Source organism: Pantherophis guttatus, chromosome 7, assembly GCF_059756535.1.
Source record: "Pantherophis guttatus breed Tessera chromosome 7, ASM5975653v1, whole genome shotgun sequence".
NCBI lineage: Eukaryota > Metazoa > Chordata > Lepidosauria > Squamata > Colubridae > Pantherophis > Pantherophis guttatus.
In genome coordinates, this window is record NC_142069.1 from 46,046,041 (window position 1) to 46,073,393 (window position 27,353).

The 27,353-nt window shown below is 35.7% G+C and overlaps 1 protein-coding gene across 1 annotated transcript in view; it reads right to left on the bottom strand.

Annotated features, from left to right (window-relative positions):
• TRHDE (thyrotropin releasing hormone degrading enzyme) overlaps positions 1 to 27,353 on the bottom strand; it is a 280,033-nt gene that overhangs the window by 142,685 nt on the left and 109,995 nt on the right. The window lies entirely within an intron of this gene.

The window sequence follows — 27,353 nt, forward strand, 5'->3', positions numbered from 1 at the left end:
TGCAATGACTTACTTCAAAATTTGTCGAATTGCTGCCACAATAGCTTAAATCCATAAGAAATAAAAGATATTTAAAAGGCTCAAAAAGAGAGAAAGAGAAAACTAGAAACATGATTGTGCCTTGTCAATTCAGTATATACAACTATTGGACTAATAAACTAAGAAGCTTTAGATTCATACTGGTAGTACCATTTCATTAAGACTGAATCGTACTATTTACTGCTGTTAGCCAGGCGCAATGAAAAAAATAAACACAATTATCTTTGTGCAGCTCAAACAGGGTTGCTATGGCACACAACAAATCATTAGTGATCTCAATCCCTTTCATATATATACTCCAGATACTCTAAATAGAAAAAAAATGGATAAAAAAGATCTATTGCACATCAGTATCTCTGCAACCTGCTGCGTTGAACAGAAATTAAGACTCAATTGTGCATATGTATCAGCATGCAGAAAAAAGCAGTTTAGACACAGATAGAGCCAAGAATGTTTTGTTGTTAAAGCTTGCAATGAAAATATTAGCTACCTTATTATTTCCCATGAGACAGATATTATGATTTTATATTAAGTTATGGACTTAAATATATCCTTATTTTAATGATTTATAATGATATTCATAATTTCATGAATATTACAACTTTATATTTATTAAGTTACAAACATTTTATTTATATTAAGCATTTGTATGTGATTATTATCATGTTAGTATTTATACAGTGAAATTTCAGTTAGATTATAACAATCTTAAAAAGGGAAATAGCTTCTCCAAAACACTAGATATTTCAGTACAACCAATGATTGTGGAATTGTTACTGGGATCCACTGGAGGAAACACCAGTTAGGAAAAATCTACCATAGGGTCAGGAGTTATACAGAAAAGGCACCTTCCTAAAAATAAAAGGCTGAGGCAATTTAGGAAATATAACTTGAGGAAAAGGAATAGTAAAAAAAAATAAAAATAGGAAATTGGGATTAGCATAGAAAAGAGAAAGAAAGAAAATAGTCCCTTTTCACAGGTCAACTAAAGAAAATAACTTAGATAATGGAAGTAGTTATTAGTGTGTCACTTGGTACATTATAGGAGGACTATCTATATAGCAGAGGAAGAGGAATACTTTTTGATGCCAATAGTTTATTTATTTGCGGGTCTTATAGGCCACTCCAATCACAATAGACTCTGGGCAGTATACAGTATATACTCAATACAACAATTGGATAAAACCCAATATCTAAACCTGCAGTCTAAATACCCCAAGTACTGATAGCATAATTCTCATCTACACATTCAAAAGAACTGTTCAAAAGACCTTCTAGACAGATTCCACCTACTTTTCATGCCACAACTGAGAGTATAAATGAATAATCAGATTACATACTGATTCTTCCTGAGAAAATGTGACACACACCCCTCCCAATTCAGAATCAGAGATAGAATTTCTTGGAACCAAAAGTCTTGTTAGAACTGAGTTTAAGTCTGTTCGTCTTCATCCATACATTAATAACCTCCAAGAACAGAAAAAGAACCTCAGTCACATTTTCTGTTTAGCTTTCAGTAAAAACTGAGTATTATCAGTATACTGATATTGTTTAGTCCATGATGGTGAATCACAAAAAGTATCATTTATATATCAAACAGGAGGGGAGAAAGCATATGGCATCCCACAGCAGAGGGTCTTAGGTCTTAATCTCTATCCAGCCAACAAATTCCCAGAGTTGTGTACAAGTGGGCTGCCATCAAGAAAGGAAATTATAAAATAAAAAACCAATAAATGGAAAACTATTAGCTTTCCTGAAACTGGTGGAAAAATAAAAAAACAAAGTATGAAAATGAACACTTCATATGAAAACCAGCACAGACCTGGCTCTGCCAGTTGGCTTGGGGCCACAGTAGGGGAGCCTCACACTGGGGGTGATAGATGGTTTAAGAGGAGATCCCACCGACCTTCTCTCTGCACATCCTGCCCCACCCCATCTTTTAACTGTGGTCTTTCTCTAATTGTAATGCTGTTTTTATTGTTTTTAGAAATATTTATCTGCTATGGTTTTAAAACTTTTAATGTTGTAAGCCATCCAGAGTTGCCCTATGGCAAGATGGGCAGCAAACAAATTTAATAAATAAATACATAAAATATAGAACATTCTGTTAAATCACTGAGATTCTCCTTTTCCCAAGTATTTTTCATTCATTTGGTTATTAGAGGAGTATTATTTCTTTCTCACCATTTTCTATATTTCCATGTGAATGGAATGTATACATCTTTGTAAAATATGTTATAATAAAGTAGTTAAAAATGATTGGTCATTGTCTTGACTTCTTTGAATTGCTTTTCAGTATTTATGCTCTGAGACTGTATAGATAATTTCTCTCTCTGTGTGTGTGTGTATCTGTGTGTGTGTGTATCTGTGTGTGTGTAAAACATCTGAAAATTTTCACCAATGAAGAAAAGCAGAGAGATGCAAGCTACAAGTGAGCATTGATATCCCAGAGAATCCTTTCTACTTCTTTAGGCTCAAGATTAATACAGATAACTACTGGACAGACTCAATCAAATCTGTAATTCAATTTCCCAAGTTAGTATCTAATTCCAAGCAAGTCTGAGCAATGTCTTTCATGTAGATGCCAGCAACCTCTGCATTTAGTGGCTGACTAAACGATTTTCTGACCATCCTCCACCAAAAGGTTCTAAGCTACTTTAAATCAGTTTGGTTAATAGGATCTGTGGGATCAAAGAGAAATGCTGCCGCTTTGCTGCTTTTACTGCCATAAACAATTCATTTCTCATCTTTTGCCAGTGAAATTCTAGGCATCTTTTTGTTGCTCCATCTTATAGCTCCACAGCAACCAGAGGGGTTCTCCATACCATGAGCAAAGAAAGATGCTCCTCTCCCAGTCACATCACATCTGCTCTGAGATAAAAACCAGATTTAGTATATTGACTAAAATGTAAGTCAAGCCCTAGTGATCTGGGACAGATCACAATTCTCATGAAAGAAGTGAACTCATAAACCATATGTGCCTTCCCCCTACAAAAAATTGAAGTCCCTCAGCACCAACTTGATACTCTATGCCTATTCTGAGATGAGATTCAGTTTAGGAAGGGGTCTCATTTAAGGAAGAGGAGAAAGGAGTGACAGTACAACAGCAGTTGACTTGAGAGCCCAAGCTATATTGGCTGTATTTGACACATATTAATATGTGTCAAGTCATTTGGCAGCCACACAAGTAGTAACCATTCCCTTTAAACCAGTTCACACATCTTCCTTTCACTCCAATTCTCATTCAGAACTGATAGAGTTTATAAAAGATTGTTTCTAATCACCCCTATCAGGAACATTTCTCCAACCAGGAGGGGCACATTTCCTTCCCCCATACTTTCACTCAACCACTTCTGGTCCAGTCTTCTACTTTTTCTGTTTTCTCTCTTTTGCTCATTTTTTTCTTCTAATGTTCATGGGGAAGGCTGACCTCATTAGTAAATATTACAATAATTCAGCTCATGCTTCCAGATTCAGAACCAGAGACTTCTCAATCCAAAATTGGATTCCAATCTATAACAAAACACCAAAACATTCACCTCATTTAAATAATTCCTTCTCCTTCACCAGTTATCACTAGCAAACAAGTAGTTATCAATCTGGTAGATAAACTTCACCAAGACAGCTACTCAGGTCAGGTAGACACAGACATATGTTCAAGAAGTCTGACATGGTTTGATGGGATAATTTTATAACCATATTGAGGTTATGAAGCACCATACAACACTGTGTCACCACACTCATGCCTTGCTTATGGACGTCTGGAAATCTGGAAAAATTATGCTGGGTCTTTGGACTGATTCTTTACATTGTTATGTGCTTAAATCAAATTTTATAGACACAATTAAATAGTGAAACACTTTCATTCAACCATCAGATGGAATAAGAATAAAGAAAATAGTTCAGTTTCCAAAGTTCATTACCACTCTGCAATAAACAATTTCTATAGATCATTTGTTCAGTCACTTGAAAGTGATATAATTGTTTTTTTTAATATTTTTAAATACTTTCAAATTCTTACTACAAGATTATATAGATGTTTGATTATTTGTATCAAAATATTGCAATTTTTTATTTTCAAACTATATTTCTATGTCTCATTTAAGCAGGGTGGAGGTATTAGAAGGTGGAAGGAAGATTGTAGAAGAAATAGTATCTACTTCAACCAACTGCAACCACAGTTTCTAATTATACTAGCTGGATAACCGTGCTTCGCTACGAAACTATGTGATCGGACTTGATAAATCGACACAGCTTGAAAATTAATGAGTAGTTACGATCAGCCTCTCCTCTCCCCTTCTCTCCCTCAGCCGTGCCCCACAGACCCCTATCCTATTCTATCCCCCTTCTCTCCCTCAGCCTTGCCCCACAGAAGCCTCCCCTATCCTATCCCCTTCTCTCCCTCAGGCCTGCTTCACAGAAGCCTCCCCTATCCTATCCCCTTCTCTCCCTCAGCCTTGCCCCACAGAAGCCTCCCCTATCCTATCCCCTTTTCTCCCTCAAGCTTGCTTCACAGAAGCCTCCCCTATCCTATCCCCTTTTCTCCCTCAGCCTTGCCCCACAGAAGACTCCCCTAGCCTATCCCCTGGTTGCTGCTGTGAAAGTAAAACTGAAAGTGAAACTCCTCTCCTCTGCTTGTGTTTTGCATTTGGAACAGATTTCTTTTCAGATGGGGAGCGGGAATAGAACTCATTAGCATCAGAGCGTGGAACAGATTTCTTTTCAGGTGGGGAGGGGGAGTAGAACTCCTTAGCATCAGAGCGTGTTAATCATAATATAGGAAATACTAATCCTCTGATGGTCATTTCGAAAAATCCTTTCTTAGTGAGCACCTAGAAGCCAAGAGAAACATATGTGGCAAATTTCAAGTTTGGAAGCTTTACGGTTCTGGAGATTCCGCGATTCGACGTGAGTTGTTTTCACTTTTATATTGTTCTGCCCCAGCTCTGGATCCCAAGGAGTGTGACACACACAAAGCTCCAAAAACTCCGTTTAATACAAACAGACCCCTTTCAAAATGCAGGCTTCCAGTGCAAATGTCCTTATGAGCCTGCTATGAATTACAGAGAATAAACAAAGTCCGACAAGGGTTGGCAACCAGCCCAGAAACCAAGATGTACAAGAAACTCACTCTCAAAATGCTCTGCGTAGTAATTAAACATTGTTTCCAGCAGCGTGTGCTATTTGTGAGTGAACTTAAATAGGCTAAGGGAGTGGCCAATTAGCCACAAGCCTTACTCTCAAGGAGATCTCCTCCTGAGTAGCCACTCCTGCCTTTTGGCAGCCCTGCACGCTCGAGCATTGAGAAGAGGCTCCTCCACTTCACTCTCTTCACTTGAAGGAGCCTCTGGAAGTTCTGAAAACCCTGACTGAGTCTCTGCCTCTGGCACCATATTCTCTTCAGCCTCCTCACTGTCCAACTCGAGTGCCGGCTGCACAGGCTGCTGGCACGACACCACACCAGCCTCCTCATCATCGGGATTAGCCACAATCTGTGCAGGCTGCTGGCCAGCCACAACATATATATATAGATTTTAGATGACAGTTTTGAGGAACAAAAATGAACAAAAGATTTTTACCAACAAGGATGTTGATGTAGGAGAAGAAGAGCAGAGCCTGGAAGTGGAGTCAAGAGACAACTCAGCTTAGAATTGTGTCCATAAATGCTCCAGCCCAGTATCTAGCACCAATTTAGTTCTGTTAGTTGACTAGATTTTTGTGTATAGGCTTGAACCTTCTTAACTGGAACTTATGCAACTGACAGTCAGTTCAAATGAAGCAAGAAAATTTTAGAAGTATTCAGTTGGCTGAAATGAAATTGTTCCATATCTGAAACCCAATTCAAAAGTCTTTTAACTTTCAGGGTGTAAGTACAATTTGTTACAAGTATGAAGCTCTCCCAGATAAGCTCTTTATAACATAAAAAATGCTAAACAAAGAAGTAAAATAATAGCTTTAAATAGGCAGACTTCACTTGAAATCTGGAGTGACTTTTTACCTTGAATCACCTTGTTTCAAGGAACTGATCAAAATTTGATATAACATTTCCAGTCCTTATCCTTCTTCAGACACATGCAAAGACCCACTTCTCTGGAAAAGGCTTTAACACTAGAGAAGGTGGAAGGAAAGAGAACAGGAGGATCAGCAGCAAGGTGGATAGACCCAGTGGTGATGATTGCCTATGGGAAATGCTGAAAGACCAGGTTAGGGATATGTAGAAAATCTATGAAGTCACTAAAAATCAACAATGACTTGATGACAGACAATCAGTCATTGTGATTGGGCAGTTTTCTGAAGCAAATGAAAGGGAATTTATACAAGTGTTCACTTTTGCACAAGAAGTGAAACACCATGTCTGCCTAAACTTTTTAGTTATTGTATCATCTTTTTCCTATTCCATTGAGAGCTCTTTTTAAAATTATATATGAAGTCATGAAAAGTTTGGAGAAAATACAGGAAGCTGGTTTAAAGAAAAAAAATGTATTCAGAGGTAATATTTAGCTATGTTCTCAAGCAGTTGCAGTGACCAATGGAGAGATTTATAATATGATACTTAAGCTTCTTTACCAGTCTAGTGTTAAGAGGAATGGGAGAAAATTTAGTTCTGATGTATTTCTAATTCTATGATTAGAATCTTACCAATGCTGCAGAAGCCTGAATAACCAAGTGTAGTACCAATTATATCATCAACCATAAGCAACCACATCATCATTAACATGCTGTCCTTATCCTCTATTGTGGCACTGGTTGCTCAGCATAGAAAGTAGGATAAGAAAAACTGAGTATGTTGTGTATGCCAGACTATAACAAAGAGAAAGAGAATGATTAAAAATGTTTTGGCTCCTACTTACTAAGTTTTTTAAAAAGCATTTAATTAGGCTGTAACTTACTTCTGTTTGGCATATTTAGAGTCTTTACTGCAAGACTGCACACCCCTCAATGTCCATTCGCAACTGGGGCATCAATATATAATATACTGAAATCATAGCGCTGCTTTTGGGTCAGTTTGCTAACCTTTGGCTATGATCTCCTAAGAAATAAAATATGGTTTGCAGAACAAAAAAAAATCTTGGAAAGCAGGGTACTTATATTCTATATTGCATGGTAAATATAAATCAATGTGATGAATCAAAGGACCTCTTTGAAGATAATTTTTGTTTTGCTTTTCATTCATTCACTTCTGTTTGTTAATTTTGTATATCAGAAATAAGATGAATTATAGGAGTCCTACAACACTTTCATAGGTTTGGATCTATCTCACTGAACCAATGAGAATAACATTTTTCATGAACAGAAAAAAGCACTAGATAGCAAAAAAAATTAAGAAATAACAATAAGAGAAAGCTAATGGCATTCAATTTATATTTTAGAGTAGCAAAGAAACTTGGAAGGTACAGAATATGTTTGTATATATTTTATTCAGACAATTCTAACTGTAAATCCAAATGGAGTACAGACTTCTTAGCGATATTTCCTTGCATGTGATTGCCAGGGAAGGGGCAATGCCATTCATTAAAAAAATAAAAGGATAAACTGCATCAGGAAGAAGTCAGAAAGGTCATTTACAAGCACATGTAACTTGCACCAACACCAATTTCAGCATGGATATTTTATAAGCCCCTCTTAAGACATGCACCTTCTCTTAGAAATAATTCTTTCTGTGTTCTGTGGTGTTTACTCCCAGCTACAGGTTAACAAGATTGCAAATCTTGCAGAACTCCATATAAACAGGTGTGAATATTTTTAATTTTCTACAGAGAGCATACAAAACATCACATATCATGCAGAATTCCTCATCTACGAACTCTCTGCCTATCAAATAAGTAGAAACAGCTTAATTTTAAATGTAACTAAATTATATCCAACCAGTTTCCTAATTTCCTAATTTACCTCCAGTAAATACAAGATAGAGAAGATACCATGATATTAACATCTAATTTTTTACTAGCCTGACACAATGTGAAGTAATTGTTTAAATTATTTGAAACAATTTTAGGGAGAAAAAAAGCATCACTGCATTTTTCATTATTATTCTAGAAATGAAGATCTTTACTATACAAATAATTCCCTGGAACATCTTTATTATATTCAGTTTAATCATATATATTTTTCTCCAGAATTGAGTTGCTTTAAAGGAAACGAAATAAATAATTATTGCCTTGCCCCAATCATATAACATATCCATTCTTAAAATACTGAAACACAATATAAGGATTTTTGTGTTTACTTTTATTTTAAACACCTTTTATTTCAATTAAGAACAAAACAACCCTGATAGCTGATAGTAGAAGAATTAAGCCTTGCTATTAAAACAAGGATGGGGAAGAGATGTTTTCATTGCCAACTAAATTTTGGAAACTTGCAGTGTTGCCTGCCAATTATGCCAGTCCATTATCTAACCAGCAGATCCTTGAGACATATGATCTCTCCTCCCTCTCCTGCAGTTCCCAGGGAGAAAGGAACTGCTCCTATATCAGCAATGAAGTGAAAACACCTCCCAGACTGTCCTTCTTATGAAGAAAACTACTGCAAAGCAAAAATGGATTTATTTTAACCTGATGCTTTCCTATCAAAGTCAGTCAGTCAGTCAGTTAGTCATTCTACCTCCCTCCCTCCACCCCCCACTCTTTCTCCCTTTCTACATTGTAAAATTCCTGGTTTTCACAAGGTAGCAATTATGTCCTCTTTCTACTCCTCCACTTTATTTCTGGTAGTACTTTATTAGTGCTATGCTGACCTATACTTCCCAAAGGTTTAACACTTATGATGGCAGATAAATATATGGTTTAATCTTGACCCTCATATATTTAAATATTGTGAGAAACAACTAAAGATTTTCTGTGTAAAAGAATGAAGAGTCCTATGTTGTTGGATGTAAAACTGCAATTCAAATATATAAAGCATTCCTACTTCTTTCTTCAGAAAGATTTATCTTGACATGCTTGCAATGATTCATAAGGAAAGCAGCCCTTACAGTTTCCCAATCTTTTCAAATGTATGAAGTGGATCATTTAAATATGAGCCCAAACTCACTTCCATTATGCCAAGAGCACGTCAATGTTTATTTCACCAGGCCAGTTAAAACTGCCAGCAGCTGGGAGCAATGCTGGTATTGTACAAACCACTGACTTGTTTATATTAGTAATTCTAGATATTAGTTATTCTAGATATCTAGATATTCTAGATAATGATACTAAATACCAGTTGAGGATGTCCCAAAAGTCCTTTTCAAAAGGCAACTAGATTTTCTTGGATTTTTTTTCCTTTTCCTTTTCCTTCTCATCCAAGAAGCTTCTTCACTTCAATTCATTTTCAAGGAAAAAACAAAAAAGCCCAGTTTCCTTTTGCAAAGAACCATGACTTGGATGATTGAGAATCTCTATAGATATTCAGCTGTTGATGTCTTTGTCAAAAAAAAAAACAACTATGTATAGCAATAAGACAATATGTCCACCTAATATAAGAATTATTAAATCTCCAAGATTAACTACTTCTACATATAACTTTCTTAAAGTATGTATCATAGAGCACCATTGCAAGGAATGATTTTGCAAGATCCTCTACAATAATCCATATAATCACATAATAGAAGTCATACTATAACTTGCAAGGGCCTATAAAAACAATTCAACTCTATTTGCTAAACTGCTATTATGAATATAGGATTGTGTAGATCTTTGGCAAGTTGATTTGAAACATCATTTTAAATTATTGCTGTGCTTCAAGTGAGGAAATCAACGTCCTGACTAAACCCTGCATGCTATACTGGTGAATTACTCAATTACTCAAAAAAACAGAATTCCCTTCTTAAAGTGCTGCAAAAGAACCCTACTCTACGTGCTATACACCACTCCAGGCAATGCTGAGGCAGTGAAGAGCATTATATAGCCAGTAAGGTAAGTACATCTTCTATCTGTAGCCAACTAATAACAAGAAGTGTCAGCAAACAACTATATGAATGCTTATCCCAAATTCTTTTCTACAGAAACATCCTTAAGCCTCAACTTATACTTATATGTACACACCTCTTATGTGCTTATATCAGACAGTAACAATCTTGCCAAGATCCTAGACGGAGTCAAGTCCAGCAACTCCATGTATGAGGTACAGACACTAAACCAGAGGTGAAATCCAGCAGGTTCTGACAGGTTCTGGAAAATCGGTAGCAGAAATTTTGAGCAGTCGCCTTGAGCCTGCTAAACCCGAAACCCTTATCTCACATAAATGGCAACTTGAAAAACTATAATAGCTACTCAATGGAAAATATCAACAGAATGTGGAGAAACATGGCATAGGGCCAGGTTCTTTGAGGGTCTGTCTACCCCTGCTCTGGAAGGAATGGCATATTGCAGGTTCCATTTGACATGATCCAGGAGGAGAGCTTTTTCTATTGAAGCTCCCACCCTTTGGAACATCATTCCCCCTGAGGTCAGATTGGCCCCAACCTTGGATTGGGTTTCCAGAAGTGCCTAAAAACATGGCTTTACCATCAGGCCTGGGTATCTGGCAACATGGGTATTGAGCTTTCAAATGTCTGTATTGCTTGGAAAATGGAGCGCAATATTCTGCAGTTTATGGGGGATTTTAATAGTGTTTTTAATGTTGGTAATTATTTTTATGGGGATTTTTTTGGTGCTTGCTTGGTGCTTCAGGCTAAAGTATCCATCCAATGAGATCAGTAGACAAATCAATAGAGTCAATTCCATTCCCAAGGAGGATCTATTAAAAGACAGGCCATAGAAACAGGAAAAACAACACATCATTAATTGTCACCTACATTTCAAACCGCTCAAACACATTGTTAGTAAGTTATACAGATACTGAGAATTGGTTTGGTGTAGTGTTAAGTCATCAGGCTAGAAATTGAGTGGTTGTGAGTTCCAGTTCTACTTTAGGGTGAGCTTGAGCTAGTCACTTTCTCTCAGCCCTCTCAGCAGATAACTTCTGAAAAACCTTGCCAAGAAAACTGCAGGGACTTGTCCAGGCAGTCTCTGAGAATCAGACATGACTGAATTAAAGAGTGTGTGTGGGGGGGGGGAATTCTGTGCAATGACATTGCACTACCTTAGGTACTGGATGGCACTGTATACAAACTACAATCTAAAATGAAGCAGATTCTCACAAGAAATAAAGAAATAACAGAACAAAAATCCAACAAGAGACCCTAATTCTACAATGTATCCAGATTTCTACTTTTTCCTCCAAATCTGTATCAACATTACCACCACACAAGTACACAGATTTACAGGTGCTTTCATATACTTTGCCTTCAATGTGACATCTGCTAGCAATGTCCTTCTGGATTCTACAAAAGAAAATAGAATAAAGTTTGTACAAGTTTTACATCAGAACTCAGAACAAGGACAAAGTAATATCAGAGCATTTCAACCTTTTGGAACACTCCATGACAGACGCTTTGGCAACAGTTTTGAAAAAGTGGAACTTTAATAGCACCATCAAGTAAGAAGTTATTGAACTTACATACATCAAAAGGTGACAGGTAATTTCATAAAGTGTCAACAAACACAATGGGTTTTTAACACAGTGTAATTGTTAATTGATAAGGTACTTGTATTCTGCCTCATATGTAACCTACATCTACATAACCGACCTACCTTCCCTTCCTCTTCACCCCCATACCTCACTCCAATTTAAATCCTACATTAATCTAGCTGTACTACATACTTGAGGAAGCAAACTGCAATTCATGAAAGCTTATGCCTTTTAATAAAAAGAATTATTTAGAAAAGGTGCTATGCTATTCTTAATTTTCTGCAACTCATTCTCGAAGGCCATCCAAAATGATTTAGAATGGATGCATGGTTGGAAAACCGTATCATTCTGGAAAAGATCTACCTAAGTGATCACTAAGAAGATACATAAACAAATTATTAAATCTGTTTATGTAGGGCAATAGGATAGGGATAGGGATAGAATGGGATAGGGCTGGGCTGGGCTGGGCTGGGCTACAATACAATACAATACAATACAATACAATACAATACAATACAATACAATACAATACAATACAATACAATACAATACAATACAATACAATAGTCGGAAGGGACCTTGGAAGTCTTCTAGTCCAACCCCTGCTTAGGCAAGAAACCCTAAACCATTTCAGACAAATGGTTATCCAATCGCTTCTTTAAAACTTCCAGTGTTGGAGCATTCACAACATCTTCAGACAAGTTGTTCCACTGATTAATGATTCTGTCAAGAAATTTCTCTTTAGTTCTAGGTTGCTTCTCTCCTTGATTAGTTTCCACCCATTGCTTCTTGTCCTGCCCTCAGATGCTTTGGAGAATAGCTTGACTCTCTCTTCTTTGTGGCAGCCCCTGAGATATTGGAAAACTGCTATCATGTCTCCCCTAGTCCTTCTTTTCATTAAACTAGACATATCCAATTCCAGCAACCGTTCTTTATATGTTTTATCCCCCAGCAGGGTGGATTTGATTTAAATCAAGTTGATTTAAATCATGATTTAAATCACTAGTAAAAAGGCTTGATTTAAATCAACTCGATTTAAATCATAATTTTTAAAGAGCAATTGTCATCTCTGCTACTCCTTTGACCCACTGTTGACTCACCAATAGTCCCAGTGTTGCAGAATATACAGCCTCATGCTACATAACTAAGCTCCATTTCATGCTGAATAAACTAAATTATTTATGTATCTTAAATAGAAAACTATCTTACGATAGATTTTTACCCCAAAAGTTTTTTTATTAAAATAAATTCAATAAAAATTAAAAAAAATCTGATTTAAATCAAAAAAATCTGATTTTTTTGATTTTTTTAAAAAAAATCATTGATTTTTATCCCCCCTGTCCCCCAGTGCTATTTAAGCTTTTTTCTCTCGGGATGTCTTCCCACTTTTAAAAATTATGGACAATCCCAAAAGAGCTTTTGTTTGTATATACAGTACCATATTAAAAATTAAAATTGACACATTTGCTGCTACTCTACCACTTTTCATGGTTGTTTGATGGTATTTTAATATTGCATTATTCTTCAACATAGGCTGGCAAATAATGTTTTTTATAGAAACCATCTCAGACCATATTTTGAGAAACACTGAAGTAGGATAAACACACTGAAGTTATTAGAAATCTCATAATCTTGCTAACAGTTCCTGCTACCCCCTTGCAAGAAATTAAAACAGCTAGAAGAACTGGAAACAGCAAAGTGAAAGGGCCCTATTTTCCAGTCATTCTCTCCCAGCCTGTGCCTGAAAAAAGGAAGAGGGGCTTACCATAAGGAAACTCTGCCATCTGATTTCATACAACATGTAATATCAGGATGAACATTAAGTTAACTTATAACAAACCATAAAAATAAACTGCCCTAGACCCAGATGACACAGTTATGATGGACCAGATCTAAACTGAATTATTCAAGCAAATATTCTCAGACCAATGCTTTCTATCACAATTTTTAAAAAGAGATTTCAGAAGTTTCCAAATGTATTTCTGCAGTGTTGAATAGTCTATGGAATAGATTTCTGGATAAATGTATTCATAGATTTAAGTACAACAGTGTGAAATATAGACTCAATCTTCTTTCCGTCAAAGAAAACAGAAGGTCTTTAACATATTATTGCAACTTAATAACTTCCCATGTGGCAATTTTTACTGTATCAGGAACAATGCATTTGTAGAATCTTGTCAAAAGCTGCCGCTTACCATCCCAGCCAAATATCATTCAAGAAATACACATCATTTCAGGAATATTTGAAATACAGTCCTCTGTAATAAGATGCCTGTGGGAACTGATTGTTAACAACCTGAATATATGAGTTTGCTTTTGGTTCTCATGCTGAAGAGGTTTGCAAAGACCACACTATTGTTGTTTCAGTAGCAGCAACTGAAATAATTGGCACCACTTCAAAGAACATACAGAAATTTTACGATAGAAAACATTGTGTACTACCAAAATAGTCTTTATGCTAAATAGCATCAAGCTGTGAAGTGTACTTTTGATTACGTTTCAGTCATGCTATCAGAGTTTGTGCATGGCACACTTTACACTTTAAGCTATCCCAGAGGAACTATTTTCTGGGCATACATACATATGCCCAGAACATCTTAGTATAGTTTGAAAGCAATAGCTAGGAGCCTTTGGTTTGCTGCCACTGACTTGTAGCTTTAAGGAACAGAGTTCCAGGAAACGTGCATTACTTGTATCTTGCTGAATGATGCATAGCCTTAATTTAAAAAATGGAATCTGCTTTCCTATAAATACATTTCTATACCCAGGGCCCTTTTTCATGTCTAATAAAAGAAGGACTAGGGTGACACAATAGCACTGTTCCAATATTTGAGGGGCTCCAACAAAGAAAAGGGGCTCATATTATTTTCCAAAGCACCAAAAGGCAAGACAAGAAACAATGGTTGGAAACTAACCCAGGAGAGAAGCAACCTAGAACTAAGGAGAAATTTCCTAACGGTGAGAGTAATCAACCAATGGAATAGCTTGCCTTCAGAAGTTGTGGGTGCTCCACCACTGGAGGCTTTCAAAAACAGACTGGGCACCATGAAATAATGTAGGGACTTCTGCTCAAGCAGGGGGTTGGACTAGAAGACTTCCAAGGTCCCTTCCAACTCTACTATTCTATATTCTATGTTTTTACAAGGCACTGTCTCACCCACTTATTGCTATAAGTGTACTAAAAACAGGAGACAATAAGCAATCTGTGCTTCACCTTGCTAGGTTAACATTTCAATTTATCAGGGAAAGCTACCTGGGCACTGTTACTGGAAGCCCCAAGCCACTCATATTCCACCATGAAGAAGGAGGAAAGAAGATGGATGCATGATAAACTTTAATAAGATTTCCTTTGGAGCTGGAACTGAGCCAAATCATCTCTGGAGTTAATTTATTGACTTTCTCACATAGCCAGAAGCCCAAAACATTCAGGCAATTTGCAAAGGCAGAACAGAGCTCAAATTGATGCATTTCTTGCATGTAGAAAAGACCTTAGACACAATAGAGTCCAGATAACAAATGTGACTGAATTTGCTTTTTTTTTAAGCTTTTCCTTCTCCTGGTGCTCTTGCTTTTGCATCACATATTTTAAATGGAAAAGCTCTACATCAGCCTTTCTCAACTTTCTGAGCCTGAAGGAACCCTTGAAATATTTTTCAGGCCTCAAGAAACCCCTGCACATTTAGATCCAAATATAGGCCAGAAGTTACAAAATTATTATATTCATTTCATGTGTAAGTTTGTATATATGCATTAACAATGTTCTTAAAGTAAAAAAATAAAGAATGAAACTTAACTTTTTAATGTGAAATCTCTGCTTGATTTTTTCTGCAACAATTCTGGTTCAAATTTGAGATAGACACACAGATTTTATCTTCAACTGAAATAAGATGATTTCTGTCTTTGCTTTTGAAGCTTATTCACACATGCAAGCAGTGGAAAACTGTAGTAAAATGTTCAGTGCCTTCCTATGAATGACAGAACTTTTCCACCAGCAGATCAGTGAATCTCACCTTGAGTGTCTGATAAAACTGCAATTCAGAAAGTTCTTCCTCCTCTTTCAAATTAAGTTCTCAAGATGAGCAGAAAATGCAGTGACCTGACCCAGTCATATATTTGTGATGAAATGGAGGGAAAATACTAATAGATTTTCTTCTGTGGTACTTCCAGGTGGCTTTTAATTAGACTTGAGACTTTCTGATATCTTTTCTCTTTCTCAAGCCCAAACAGCAGTGGAAACATTCAACATTCCTTTTGCAAGATGACTTTCCCAAACTTTCAGGTTTCTTTTAAATCCAAGTACTTTGTCACTTGAAGTCAAAACATTTCTTCAGTGCCTTGCAGAGACTTGTTCAGCTTGTTCCTGTGATGAAAGATGTCTGCTAAGTATGCTTATTTCTGCAACCATTCTCCATCTTCAAAGCACTCAGCAAAATGTGGAATACTATTTTCTTGAAATTGCAGTTCTGCCTTCAGCTCAAACACCTTGTTGAGAACTCTGTCTCTGCTGAGCCACTATATTACTATGTGTAACAGGAGACTTATGTCCTCTTTATCTGGATTTTCAGTTTTTGAACATTCTTGAGTGAACTGATCTTGTTTAATAAAGTTAACCATTTTTTTAACATGATCCAGAACTTTTTTCATTTTTGTCTTCAAGAGATTTTGAAACCAACCCCTCTCTGTGAAGAAAGCAATGTGTTGTGACATCAGGATTTTCTTTTCTTATAAGACAGAAGAAATCTCTTATGGAGCCAACAAGTATTGGAACAGCACCATTAACAGATGCCAACACAGTTCCTCCAAGACAGATTTTTGTTGCCAGATAGGAACACAAAACATTAAATATATCTTGGCCTTTGCATATTTCTTGTAGTTCTCTTCAATGTCACCATCATTTACAAATCTTACAAATTTGCGATAGTGGCTAATGTAATAAATGCCATTGTGTGACATTTATTGGTGAAATCTGTTCACTCATCAACTTGGTTAGAAAAGCTGTTGTTCTTCACTTTATCATACAAAACCTCTTCAACATCCTATGACACGTCATTAATATGCCAATTTATTGTATTTTCTGACATTGAAACCTTTTCAGTTTCTTGTACTGCATCTGGTCCTAGTATTTTTTCCACTATCATTTTACATCCGCAAAATTATTTTCTCGGTTAAAGTGTGACTTTTCCTCTGCTATGTAATAAGTTCTGCTACTAAATAACTTGCTTCTTGGGCTTTTGTACTGTCATTTTATTAATAAAAGCTTTATTCTAGTTGTTATGCGATTCCAATAGTCATTTAAAGTAATCTTGTCATATGGCCGTGATCTGTAGTTATGTATATTTTTAATTTTGCTGAAGTCATGACTGCATTTGTAAGTTGTTTTTCATAGATGATGCACAATGGAATAGGATAACTTGGACCACCACTCCATGTAAATATTATTGATAAATAGTTTTCATTATAAATATGGACTTTTTTTAAAAAAAAATGTTGATGTACCACTGCAGGGAAATGCCCAAGAAGATTTAAATTGTTCATTATCATTATCATCATTAAATTTATCGGTATTGTCCATTCTAGTCTCCTGCTGTTCTCTCACACATTTCATTTTCAAAAATCGCCACACTGGACCCTCAGACATGACTGAAAAAATGTGTATAAAATTTATTTAAAATAACAGAATAAAACTACAGAATAACTACAGAAAAACTGCAGGGATAGGGAGGGACAGAGAAACTGATGTCAAAGATTAAGTTGGACAAATCCATTCATTTCTTGAAAAATGTACTTCTCCCTCCTCTTCAATATATTCTTCTATTCCTGTGTTATGACCCAGGTCATGTAGGCATATGCATATGCAGGCTTCAACGAAGTCATTTATTGCTCTGCTATCCCATGACCTACAGCAGCCAGCAAAGCTCCGCCCCAAACTTTCCTGAAGGCAGCCACCCACAGTTAATGCAAAACAGTCCCACAAATCACCAGAGCTGAATCACAAGGTCTGTAGTCCATTAAACAAGATTCTGAGTCCACAAAGCAAGGTCCATAGTCCACAAACAAGGTTCAGAAACCACAGGGCAGAAACACAAGATGAAATCAAAAAAGCAGAGTTTACGAAGTCTGTGGAAGTGCGTGCCAAAGCAAACTACTATTCCTAACAAAGATACCCTCCCCTGGCTTCTGGTTAAATCCGCTCAAGCCAGGTGTATCTTGTGAGGAGGGACAGGGTAGCCTCCTTGCCAACAGCATTTCAGACCTCCTCTGAGCTTCCCTCCACTCTACTCTCCATGCCCTTTGATCAGGCGGGGGAGGCAGCTATTCCTCACCAGTGAGGATCTTTTGCCTCTCATCATCACTGTGTGCTTGCAGCCAATCCTCTTCTACACTTGTGAGGGCAGGCAGCTCCTTGCTCAGTTGACCATTTCCCCCAATGCTGGAGGGGCCTGGGACAGCATTCTTCTCAGCTTCTGGACTCTCCAGACAATCCAAGGGAGACATGTCATCTCCATCAGAGGGTCCCAGTTCCAACTCCTCCTCCTCTGAATCAGGATCCAATGGGGCCATGACATCCTGTAATCTAATTGTTTTCAATAGTCTTCCATACCTCACATCAAACATGAAGAATGATTCAACCAAATAAACACAATCATACATTATCAATTGGATATTTTTGTACCCGATTGAGCTAGTTTTGGAAATCAGATGCAGGAAACATTTGGTGTTTGTGGGTTGCAATTTTGGGGACTATTTAAGGTATTTTGAACTTTGTGTACAGTTTTTCAGCACTATATCAAACTGTCATGAATGATGAATTGTGAAATGCATTGCAGAGATGCAGAAGGCACCGGCACACTGAGTTGGGTTGGCCAGCTTCCTCCCTTTTCCCTGCTCCACCAGTATCTCGCTTTCTCAAATTCAGCTTCTAATCTCTCATTTCCACATTCTCTCCCAAGGAGCCTTGTGCAAAACAAGAGGGGAGATGTCTTACAATCTCAAACAATCCCCAACCCAATATTTGGACACCTCAACTTCTCCTGAAATCTTGGCATCATGATGGCAAATACTCTTGCTACAGCTAATACCAAGGCCAGGCCAGCTTCAGAACTCCTGCATCCATCCTGAGATGAGCACACAGACACAAGCCTTGGCACATGCTCTCTTTTCCATCTGCTGCTCCTCACTCCCCTCCTTCTCTTTTCTAGCTTGGCCTATTCCTCAACTCATGCTATCTCTTTCCTTGGATACTCACACACAATCTCCACCCTTGCCTGGGGTTTATGCATTATCCAGTGGACCACTCCAGTGTTGGAAGTTGAACTTTTTATTTGTTCTCTGTTTTTTAAATAAATCACGATCTTCCAGAGAACCTTAGTGACCTCTCATGGAATCTTTTTTTTTTTAAGTTTTTTATTTTTATTTTTCATAAACACATTTACATGTCCAGTCATTTCCATTGTTTTTCATTCATCTTTTCTTTTAACTTTTATTTTTAATTTTTACTTTTTCGGGGCTGCTCTTTTACCCTTTACCTTTACTTCAACTTTTCTTCTTCTCCTCTGCTTCTCTTCCCCTGTTTCTTCTACTTCCTTCGTTCTTCCTTTCTTTCTCTTTCCTACTTCCCTTCTCTTCCCCAACTCCTCTCTTCTTCTCCCCTTCTAACCTTCTTCTCTACTCCTCTTTCCCCTCCCTCTTCCTTTCCTTTTCCCTTTCTTCTTTCTCTTCTCTCCTCTCCTCTCTTTTCCCTTCCTCTATCTCTACTCCTTCCCCTCTCTCCTGTTGTTTCACTTTTCAGTTCAATCTAAAGTGGTATTCAAGCAGCCCCGATTTCCTAATTATTTTTATTCTCATTTCAATTTCTTATTCCAGTATTATTTATTTTTATTTCATCATTTGCGTACATTTTTATAATATCTCACTTTTTCCCCTTTTACCCCCACCCCCACCCCCTTTCTTCTTTTACTTGGCATCATCTGGGTATCTATTTTTCTAATTGTTTTCTCCCATCTATTCTCTATCTATTTTATCTCCATGTCCTTATTCATATTTCTTTTCTAACCAATCATAAAATTTATCCCATGTCTTGAAATACATCGACTCCTCTTTATCTTTTATTCTCAATGTTAATCTATTCATTTCTGCACATTCTAAAATTTTCTTTATAATATCTCCTCCCAACGAAATTTTATCTGCTTTCCAGTTTTGTGCAAATACAATTCTAGCTGCTGTTATTATATGAATAATCAAATATGTATCTTCTTTGCTCTAATTTTCTGGTAAAATTCCCAATAAGAATATCTCTGGTATTAACTCTATATGCTGCTGCAACATTCCCTCCAACCATGTTTGTATTTTCACGCAATATTGTTTTGCTTCTTTACACAATCACCACATATGATAGTATGATCCCGGCAACTGATGACATTTCCAACACTTAGCTGATTTATCTTTAAACATTTTAGCTAATCTTTCTGGTGGCATATGCCATCTATAAAACTTCTTATACAGGTTTTCTTTATAGGCTGTTGCCATTGTTAATTTATAATTTCTTTCCCAAAGTTGTTGCCATTTGTCCAATTCTATGATGTATCCAAAATTCTTTGCTCATGCTATCGTTTCTTTTACTTCTTCATCTTCTTGTCTAATACGCAATAAATAATTATATAGTTTCTTAATCATTTTGTCATCTGTTCCTGTCAATATTTCATCCAGTTCTTATTTCCCCAAGTTAAAGCCATATTGTCTACGATCTGCTTCTTATCTTGATTGTATTTGCAGTCTTGTATACCAATCTATCTCAATCCCTTGACTCTCTAGTTCTTGTTTTTGTTTCAGTTCTCCCCGATCTGTCAAAATGTCTTTATATCTAACAATATGCCGCATGTTCACAATATTTGGGTATGTCACCGCTTCTATTGTAGAAAGCCACATTCGAATATTCAAATAATGTTTTTCTTTCACTCTCTCCCACACTTTTCATTACTACATGAAAAAAATTTCCAACAATATATGGAAAGAGAATAAGAGAATTTTAAAGAGAATAAGAAAGAAGATACATCTTTACAAAATGTGTGGAATACCAGTAAAGCATATATTAGAGGATTGGCAATAACATATTTAGGAAAACGAAATAAACAAACTAGACAAATGAATAAGAATTTAGAGGAAGAATATAAGAGATTAGAGATGGAACTACAAAAAAACCTGCATGATAAAAAGATTAAAAATCTGTTGGATTTGAAAAAACATAAGATGAATGTAATGGAAAATGAAGAACTGGCGAATAGAATAAAAGCTACAAAGCAAAAAAATTTGAAAATGCAAATAAACCAGGACCATGGTTACCATATAAAATCAAAAAAGAGAAAGAAAAGAAATTACTGTCAATTAATAGATCAAGATGGAAAGATATGTTATAGAAATGAGGAAGAGTAATTGAGAAATACTATAATGGATTGTATCAACAAGAAACAGTAGAAGATAAGATAGAACAATATTTGAAGAAAAGGGAACTGCCTAGAATTCCAGAAAAGTTCAAAAAATTATTAGAAGAAAGAATATCTATGATGGAATTAATGGAGGGAATTAAAAGACAGAAAAATGGGAAGACACCAGGCCCAGATGGATTACCAGCAGAGGTATATAAAACCCTACGAGATGTACTAAGCAATGTGATGCTGCAAGTATTCAATGAACTATTACTTAAAGCTAAAATTCTGGATTCATGGATGGAGGCATATATAACTTTAATACCAAAAGAAGAGGCAGATCTGCAACAGATAAAAAATTATAGACCGATATCTTTATTAAATGTGGATTATAAGATTTTTGCATCAATCATGGCTGAAATATTTTAAAAATTACTAAATGACTTTATACATTTGGATCAAAATGGCTTCTTACCAAAAAGACAAATTAGAGACAATATGCGAACTATATTAAATACATTAAAATATTATGAAACAAATAGCGTTGTTATTTTTAGATGCACAAAAGGCGATTGACAATGTGAATTGGCAATTTATGATAAAGCAGTTGAAAATGATGGATTTTGGAGATAGATTTATAAATATGATCCAAACTATATATATAGAAACCAAGCGGCTAAGGTGATGGTAAATGGTGAAATGACAGAGAAAATACATATTAGAAAAGGAACAAGACAAGGATGCCCTTTAACTCCATAATTATTTATATTAACATTAGAGATTTTAAATAGAAAAGTGAGGCAGGAAAAGGAAATAAAAGGAATGAGGATTTAAAAAGAAGAATACAAACTACAAGCATTTGCGGATGCTTTGGTGTTTATCATGGAAGACCCAATAGAGACAGCGCCAAAACTATTAGAACAAATAGAAGAATATGGGAAAGTAGCAGGTCTGAAAATAAAGATAAGACAAATATATTAGTTAAAAATATGAGAGAAAAGCAAAAGAAGGAGATGATGGAGAAACTGGACATTCAAATTATGAAGAAAGTGAAATATTTGGGCATCTATCTGACATCAAGATGTGCAACGTTCAAGGAAGACAATTATCACAAACTGAAAAAACAAATTGAAATAGATCTCGAGAAAAGGAGAAACTTGCAATTATCACTAATGGGAAGAATAGCATTAATAAAAATGAATATATTACCAAAAATATTATTTTTATTTCAAACTATACCAATAAAACTGGAGAAAAATTATTTTGAAGAGTTGAAGAAAATAACGTGGAAATATGTGTGGCAAAGAAAGAGAGCAAGGATTAACATAAAAATGCTACAAGATGCAAGAATTAGTGGTGGGTTTGGCCTTCCGAATTGGGAATTGTATTATCAAGCGGCAGCGTTAACATGGATTAAAGAATGGGAGACTTCTGGTTTGGCATCGTGGCGAGACAGTTAGGGAAATAGTGGGCTCTGATGAGTCCCGTGAAAACCCCAGCTGTCGAACCACCACCGATGGGTCTTCGGACCGAACCCGTCTTGCAGGGATGGGGGGAGAAGAGAGGTGCCTTGGATGACCAAGAGGAACAGGCAAGTTCCTCGGAGGTTGGAGGGAACCCTCTGTGAGTCGGCGGCGGGGGGTGGCAGCCATGGCAGCTGCCATGAAGCTGTGACAAACCAAAAAAAGAAATGTGCAGGAGGAAAGAAGAAAAGAACGATGTGCTTTGAAGCCGGGTGAGTGACACCAACCCAGGCGAGAAACAATGTTAAAGTATGGATTTTTATAAGTAAGACCCCTAGCCTTAAACAGCGGCTGTGGATTTGTGGGGCAAGAAGAGTTAGTAAAGCAATTACAGGAGGTAAAGACCCATTAAGGAATTCATCTTAATACAGACCGATTTGGAATAATTGAACATTGAGACACACTAGAAAAAAGGGGGGAATTTTTTTTTTTTAATTGGAACTGATTTGATGTTTGGAGAAGGAAAAAAAGGGGACAAATGGGGATTCAACACCTTTAAAATTTAGAAGAGGAGAGACAAACGGATGGCTACATAACTGTAACAAAATGGAGATTGCCGTGACTAAGGGAAAGTGTTGATTGCAGAGAGTCACCTTCTGTTTGAAAAAGAAACAACATTATTTATCGTTTATTCTGGATTACTTTGAAAATAACCAAGGGTTTTTGGCTTTGGAGATTCCTATTCTGTCTACGGGTGGTTTTATTGGTGGAAAGAAAGAAAAAATATAGCGGAACTATTAAAATTGAAGCATTGGCACAGGAACAAAAGAAGACAAATGGCACAGGAACAAAAGAAGGAAAGCTGATGGATTTTGCATGGAATAGAAGCAACTAAAGAATTAAAATGACATATAGAGTTTTAAATTTGGCAACACTGAATTTGAAATGGAATATCTATGGACAGATAAGGAAATGAAGAAATAAAATATACTTGGTTTTGAAATAAGAATATAAAATAGTTTGATTGAAAATGAAAATGTTATATTTAAATGAATTTTGAATATAAATAGGAGGTGTTTATAGAATAACAAAGATGGAAAATAAAATAAGGTAATTAAAATAGAAAATTAATGCAAAGGTGGATAAAAATGATATTTTTATAGAAGAATAAGAACATACATGAATATAAGATAAACCTAAGAAAATTTATTAGTTCATAGGAGAATATGTGGAGAATATATATAAATATGTTTGATGCAATAAGTCTCAATGTTAAATTGTAAACAAAATAGAGAATGGTAAATATGATTAAATATGAATGTTTAATGTATTGTTGAATGGTAAAATAAGATACACAGACTTAAGTAGTAAATTAAGATTGAGCTTAATGTATGTTGAAAATGGTTAACATTTAGAAATATGCTGGGAATCACCCCGAAAGAATATGTTGGGAAACAGTGAAATAACAGATAAACACGTTGAAAATTAGCTAAACAATAGTTGGAGATATGGAGGAGAATATTCTGAAAAGCAGCCATAGAAGTAGGTGTGGAGGAGAATATGCTGGAAAACAGCCAAAATAAGATATGCTGGGAACCAGACAAACAATAGTTGGAGGTATAGAGGAGAATATGCTGGAAAATAGCCAAACAAAATATGCTGGGAATCAGCCAAACAATAGTTGGAGGTATAGAGGAGAATATGCTGGAAAATAGCCAAACAAAATATGCTGGGAATCAGCCAAATAATAGTTAGAGGTATGGAGGAGAATATGCTAGAAAGAGCCAAAACAAAATATGCTGGGAATCAGCCAAACAATAGTTGGAGGTATAGAGGAGAATATGCTGGAAAATAGCCAAACAAAATATGCTGGGAATCAGCCAAATAATAGATAAAACAATAGATATGGGGTAAAGAAGAATATGTTGGAAGATTATTAAAATGAAGCGAGATGAATATGAAATGACTTTGTGTACAATGAAAAGGGTAATTGATGATAAGTTTAAGAAAATTTGATGTAAATTAATAGAGCTTAAGATATAAAGATTTGATGAAATGGGTCTAGGGATGAAGGAGTAGAGATAGAAATTTGATTTATAAATGGAAATAAAAATAGAGTTGTGTTTATTTGAAAATTAAGATTTGTGGTGATAAAATAATAAGATAAATACTTAGATTAAGATATTAGAATATTTGTTAAAAATTTGTGTTTTGATTTTTATGTTAAAAGATGTAATGGAGGAAATCCGGGAAAGAGTTGTTAAAGAGTTTTAAGTGATGTACCTATTCATATTTATTTTTTATTTTTTTGCTTTAATTTATATGCCGCCCTTCTCCGGAGACTCAGGGCGGCTTACAATGTGTTAAGCAATAGCAATAGTCATATTTATGACTGGATCAAGACTTCGTTCTTAAAAGATGTATTTTATGTTTATGTTTTTTTAAAATAAAAAATAAAAAAATATTTTTCAAAAAAAAACATGGATTAAAGAATGGATTTTATTAAGGAATACAAGACTATTGACATTGGAGGGTCATGATTTACAACTGGGTTGGCATGCCTTTTTATGATACGGGAAACAAAGGATACATGGATATTTCCAAAGACATTATGTAAGAAATGGTTTGCTATCATGGAATCCTAAGGTTTGTCATCAAAGTGATAAATTCCTTGTTTTAGTGACACTAAGCATCTTTATTTTTAAGTATACCATTCAAGATAATTTTCTGTTGAAACAAAATGGGGCAATGTTGTTATTTAAATAAAACAGTTTATTAAACAATGGAAAACTTTCAAATTTGTAAACTGGTATGTTATTGACCTATAAGGATTCTGTTTTAATGTATTTAAAACATTTTCCTCATAGTTAATGTAAGAGAAAGAGCAGGATAAAATAGCTTTAATATAAAATAGAAATCTAACATATTCTACTGACTAACAGTATTCTCTTTCACCCTATTAATCCCAACTGAACTGTTAATATATTTTAATCATGGAGAATAACTAGCTCAAAGAATAAAGAATTCTTACAAATCAAGAATAAGAAGGAACCCAAGATTCATAATTCAGTCCATCCAAAATATATTGTCCAGACAGTTACAGTTGCTTACCATAAGAATGATTGTTTTGGTATTTACTTTTAGAATTGTTAGAAGAAAGTAAACTTTATCCTTTAACAGGTAACATTTCTCATAATTATTACCATCTTTATGAAGGAAGATTTATTGATTCAGTTTCATGAATAGGAATTTTGGGAACTTCATAATAAAATCCACATACTTAATAAAGAGCATCATATATTGATTTAACCATATCCTTAAATCTCTCTTGCTGAAATCAAAGGCATTTAAAGGTGTTTTACCTCCAGCTGAACCATGTGTAGTTATTTTAATCATCTTTGTGTATTTCTCCAGGATCCTGGACTAGTTTAATTTTTAAAAAACACAGTAAAAAAAAAATGACAGCGGGGACTGGTATACAGTATTGATACTGAACACTGAAGCTGTCTTCCTCCAGGCTGTGTGTTTCTGTCTTCCTTGCCACATTTATGATGACACTGAGGTAGACTTACTTGTTGCCCAGCTCACAATTACATCACAGTGAGACATGGTCATGTGATCTCAATTCCCGGTGTTTCCTGCTAACTTCCCACAAGTAAAGTCAGGGAGAAGTTACAAAGTTGAAGTATCTGTCCCCATTTCTACTTCCATCTTCTCAGAGCCAATTACAATGTCTCTACTGAATCATATTCAATCAGATTCAAAATCTTTATTTATTGATTCTTATACAGTACGTTTATGAGATTCCTCATTTAGTTAATAGAATAGATGAAAACCCTATTATATACATTACATTATATAGATAATGGGCATTTTGTATAAAGCAGGTACATAGCCACTGTCTCTTTCTCTAGGAAGTTCCTATATATATATATATAATTAAATATATGAATATTATTATTTGAAGTATTGATACTCAACTTTTTAGTAATGAAAATCTCATAGTTGCTTTTGCAAAGTAAAATAACAAAACCTTAATTAAAAAGAAAAATAAATCAAACTAAAATTCCTTTTAAAAAAGGAATAATTGAAAATATATACACATGATCCTCATGTGAAATACAAGTATCCAATTGCAATAGTTCCATCCACAAAGGTATTTCTACAGTTATGCTGGTCTATGACCATAATAAACATTTGAGTTGATCCAGAGTTGACAAAAATATGGAAGCACTATTCACACAGGTACAAAAGTAAATATTTTCTCATTGTAGATTTTTTTAGAGCTCTCCAATTCTTGTGTTAATTTTTCATCCAGGCAATTTTTCATCCAAAAGCAAATTTGGATAAACTGCAATCTTGCACTTTTAAATACACTTATGCAACAGAATATAAATTTCAGTTTCCCAGTGTTTTTCAACAACTTTTTTCAGTGTTATAATGGAGGGCAGCAACCTTCTCCACAAACAAATACCATCATATATATTCATAAGGACATATAGCCAAATCTTGCAAGTTTCATATCCATTTTCAGTTTAAAAAATAATAAAACAAAGATCTCTATATGCCAGTGATGGCTAACCTTTTTGCCATCGCGTGCCAGGAGGGGGAGGCAGGGGGTGGTCACATGCACGTGTGCCCACACCCATAATTCTATGTTTCCCGCCCCTGCACATGCAACCCCGCCCCCGCTCCCGAGACACGATGGCCCGGTAGGCCCGTTTTTCTCTCTCACCTGGCTCCAGAGTCTCTCTATGATTCTGGGGAGGGCGAAAACAGCCCATGGCCCATTTCCCAACTTTCATAGGACATTTTTTCCTATCCCCAGCCTCCAGAGACTCCTAGAGAGGCTCTGGAGACTGGGGACAGCAAAAAACATCACTTCCTGTCCAACCGGAAGTTGGGAAATGGACCGTTTCTGGCCTCCAGAGGGCCT